We start from the raw sequence: 5,180 nt of genomic DNA on the forward strand, positions 1-5,180 counted from the left end.
TATCCATTATACTATCTAACTGTTTATTATTATCATTGTCATTTCTTAAAACCACCTTTTCCCTATATCTTTTCTTTCCAAGTCTAGGAAAAATCATTTATATTCATTGCCTCACTTGGTTTCTGGAACTGTAACTTAGGGAAACTATTCTGACCAAAATTACCAAGGACCTCTTAAATTTACATTTCAATGACCTTTCCTTAGCAAGCAATTTCCTCAAACTTTTGGTAGTATTTGGTACTATTGCCCATTATTTTCTCTTCTAGGAAATCATCTCTTAAAATATATTTCCCTCTTTCAAGCAGCTTACAACATAGTGGGTGGGAACATACAACTTGAACGTAAATGCATAAATAACAAAATGTAACTAAGAATTATAAGTCAGTACAGATTACAGTACTTTAAGTTTTGCAGAGTGTTTTACATATCTTATCTCATTATTATCCATATTTTTATAAATGAGATAATTAAGAAGCATTATATGATTTGCTTTGGGTCTCAAAAGCAGTAAGTGGTTGAAGGAGGTTTTGAACTTGGGTGTTCCTGATTCTGAATATAGTATAGTATTTATTTCACTATTCTCAGCCTAAATACAAGATGATTTCAAAAGGAAAGAATGTGAATGCTCTCATGTAGTAACTGAAAATAGAACTTTGCTTTGAAGGAAGGTAGGGATTCTATATGGCAAAGATAAAGAGGGGATGTCTTTCAGACATAGAGGACATCAGTGAAAACATCAGAGCTGAAAGATGAAATATTTTGCATGGAAAACAGGATTTTAACCAACCTAGTTCCAGAGTATTCTATCCTCAAAGAATTTCCTCAAGAAAAAGTGGTAAAAGTGTCATTACTATCTTAGTTAAATACACCACAGTAAGGAAATTGATGTATTTTCTTTAGGATCCAGATTTATATCATGCACAATAATTTCTTTCATTACTAAAACTACCACAAAAGAAGATAAAATTAGAGTAAATAAAAGTTTTTCTAGCATCCATCATTTCTCTAAAATAAGCCAGGTGCATTGAAAAGAACAGCTGTCCACATTAGCATGTCACATCTGCTGAAGGTCAGAAATTGGGTATTACAAATTGGATATTACAAAGGCAGAGAGAGAAAAGAAAAAACATAATTTTTTTCAAACTTACAAACATATATGTTAAATGATACTTGCTTTCTTGTGACTTACTTTATGATTTATCATAAATTCAATGATTGTAACCTACCTTTTGTACATAAAGCAGAAATGGAAACTAAGCTAAGTGCCTGAACTCAGTTTCAGGCAGTTCTACCAATAACTTCCTTTAAAATATAGTAAAAGACTTTGAACAATTTATGATACAAAGTGTTATAGTAACTCTATCTTTCAGACTTGCACCAGGCACTACTTTTGATTTGGGGGGATCAAAAAAAGCCTTCAATCAGAAACCAGAATGTCTTCTCAGTTTTCCTTGCTTTGAGAGAATAAGAAATTTGCTAAGAAAGAACATAGCAATGGAGAGTCCCCCTGAACTTCCCAACACTTAATGCTAAAGACCTGAACAAAGCTTTTTTATAGTCAGGGGAAGAAAATCTAAAGAAAGCATCTTTAAAACTTCTACCTTCCTACATAACCCAAGCTTCAAAGGTTACTCTCAGCAATATTCAGAACAGTGGGGGGCATTACTGATTCTCATTTTCTTTCCTTTTGAGTTTTTTCCAAATCTAATACAATTATATCACAGAAATTAAGTGAGAACTTAAATGTAAATCTATCCTCACCATACTATTTTCCCACCAGTGAGATTTTCTTATTTTTCACACAGGGACTTCCTATTTTGGCCTCATTAATGAAGTATAAACAGAAGAAAACTGAACAAGGAGAAAAATTTTTCACTTTCAGTTTCCTCTTTTACTCAACTCCTATAACTAACATATTGTATCAACTTATTTATCAACTATTATAAAAGTTAGTGGTTGTATGGCTCTTTAAGATTAGCAAAATACAAAAATAATTTCATCTGATATGGGAGTAGATTTTCTTACTTATACCCATTTTACAGATAAGTAAATTGAGACCAATTTAGATTAAATAGCTTGTTTAGGTTCATGCAGCTAGTGAAAATGTCTAAGGTCATATATGAATTCAGGTATATCCTGACTGTTGATCCAGTACTCTAACCATTGTACCATTTAGCATTTCATTTACTTCTTAACCAAAGTCCCCCATAAACTAAGGTCTGATTAGGGAGCAATGATGGATAACAGGAATTTTCTGGTCAATATTATTAGGTTATAGAGAAAAGCATCTTTGTTTAGATCCTGGACTTTAAATGTGATTTGAACTCTTGTCCATGGACAGCTTTTTTTTGAGAGCAGGAATAGTGTAATCTTTCAAATTTGTATCCCCAGTATCTATCACAGTGCCACATTCACAGAAGTCATTTGATAAATGTTGATTGATGAATTGAAAAACTGATATCTTTTTGTTAATTTAAATGTTTTTATTTGTTTTTGTCCAACCACATTCAATAGTAGTATTTACCAAAATTCTTTTTGCAAGATTTTGAGTTTTACAATTTTCCTCCCTCCGTCCTGTGACTCCCCACTCTCCCTGTCAGAAAGTCATCTAATATAAGTGCTATATTTACAACCATGATAAATATAGATAGATATTAAACATGTTGTGAGAGGAGAATCAAATCCAATAGAAGAAAGAAAACATTAGAAAGAAAAAAGGGTATTATACATAAGAACTTTTAAAAATTGAAGACAATAAGGTTTGATCTTAATTTAAACTCAGTTCTTTCTCTGAATTTGGAATGATATTTTCCATCACAAATCTTTTAAATTGTCTTTCTTTATTATACTGGTGAAATGAACAAGTCCATCATGATTGACCATCATCACCCCATATTGTTAATGTGAATAATGTTCATCTAGGTCTTCTCACTTCACTTAGCATCAATTTAGTCAAGTCTTTCCAGACTTTTCTGAAATCCTGTCCCTCATTTGCAGAAGAATAGTGATCCATCACATACATATAACATAATTTGTTTAGGCATTCCCCAAATAATGGACATTCCCTAAATTTCCAATTCTTTGCCACTATAAAAAGAGATGCTTTGAATATTTTTGTACAAGAAGGATCTTTACCCTTTTTTCATAAGTTCTTCAGAATACAGACTCAATAATGTTATTCCTGGATCATAGGGTTGGCACACACTAGGTAGTGCTATGGATAAAGCACTGACCCTGGAATTACGAGAACCTCAGTTCCAATCTGGTCTCAGACACTTAAGAATTACTTAACTGTTTGACTTGGGTGAGTCCTTTAACCCCATTGCCTTGAAAAAACAGAAAACAAAACAAGGAGTATGCACATTTTTCTTGCCCTTTGGGCAGAATTACAAATTGCTCTCCAGAAAGACTGGTGCCCAATTCCACCAACAATGCATTAGTGTCCTGGTTTTCCAACATTCCCTCTAATATTGCTTATTTTCCTTTCTAGTCATATTGATCAATCTGAGAGATGTAAGGTGATACTTCAGTTTTTTTTATTTGAATTTCTCTAATAATGATTTAGAGCAATTTTCACAGGACAATTGATAGTTTTGATTTCTTTGTTTGAGAATTGCCTTTGCATATTCATTTTATGAATCTGATACAGTTCTCTATATTTTTTAGAAATGAGTCCATTTTCAGAAACAAGTTGTAAAAATGGTTTCCCATTTTACTACATTCTTTTTAATCTTAGTTGCAGTGTTTTTGTTTGTGCATAAACCTTTTAATTTAATAAAATAAAAGTTATCCAGTTTGTTTTTTATAATTTTATCTATCTACTCTGAGGTCATAAACTGCTCCCCTTTCCATAGATCTGACAGGTTCCTTGTTCTCCTAATTGACATACAATATTACCTTTTATTTCTCAATTTTATGCCTATTTTGAACTTATTTTGATGTAGGGTGTAATTTATTTGTCTATGCCTAATTTCTGCCATACTATCTTCCTTTTTTCCAAGCAGGTTTTATCAGAGAGTGAGTTTTTATTCAAGACATTGGAATCTTTGCATTTATCAAACAATCCACTACTATTGTTTATCAAACAATAGACTACTATTATTTACTCCCATCTCTTCTGCACCTAATCCATTTTCACTGTTCCACCTCTCTATTTCTTAGCCAGTACCAAGCAGCTTTGATAATTGATACTTTAAAATTGAATTTTACATCTGGTATGCCTAGGTCGCCTTCCTAAACAATTGTTTTTCTTTAATTCCTCTTATGTTCTTGGCCTTTTGTTCTTCCATATGGATTTGTTGCTATTTTTCCTAATCTCTAAAGTATTTTTTTGGAAAATTGATTGGTATGGCAATAAATAAATAAATAATTTAGCTTATATAGATTTGTCATTTTCATTACATTAGCTCAGTCTACCCAGTGAATAAGTGACATTTGCTCAGTTATTTATATCTGAAATTTGTGTGAAAAATTTTTTATAGTTTCGCTTTATTTTTATATTTGTTTTATAAAGTTTATGAGTTGGCCTTGGCAGGTAGAGTCCTGAATATTTATGTTGTCTAGTTATTTTAAATGGGATTTCCCTTTCTACATCTTGATACTGTATATTGTTAGTAATATATAGAAATGCTTAGGATTTATGTTAGTTTTATCTGATATCCTGAAACAATACCAAATTTGCTAATTGTTTCCATTTCTTTTGTAAGTGATTTTCTTTGATTCTCTAGGTATGCCATCATTTCGACTGTAAAGAGTGATAGTGTTGTTTCTTTATTGCCAATCCTGATTCCTACAATCTCTTATTCTCTTATTGCTAAAACTAACATTTAAACAATAGCTGATATAACAACTTGAATTTATCAGGAATGCTTTTAGCTTATCCCATTACATATAACACTTATTGATGACTTCGAAAAATTACTGTTTATCATTTTAAGAAATATTCCATTTATTTCTATGCTCTCTAGCGTTTTTTTCGTAAGAAGAGGTATTTTGTTTTTCAAAAGGCTTTTCAGTGTCTATTGAGACTATCCTTTGATTTCTGTTAGATTTTTTTTGATATGGCCAAATATCTTGATAGCTTTCTTAACATTCAACTAACCCTACAATTCTAGCTTAAATCCTGCTTGATCATATGCATTTGATGTTATTTTATTTAAAAGTTTTGCATCCATATTCAT

This window comes from Macrotis lagotis, chromosome 3 (assembly GCF_037893015.1).
Source record: "Macrotis lagotis isolate mMagLag1 chromosome 3, bilby.v1.9.chrom.fasta, whole genome shotgun sequence".
Lineage (NCBI taxonomy): Eukaryota > Metazoa > Chordata > Mammalia > Peramelemorphia > Peramelidae > Macrotis > Macrotis lagotis.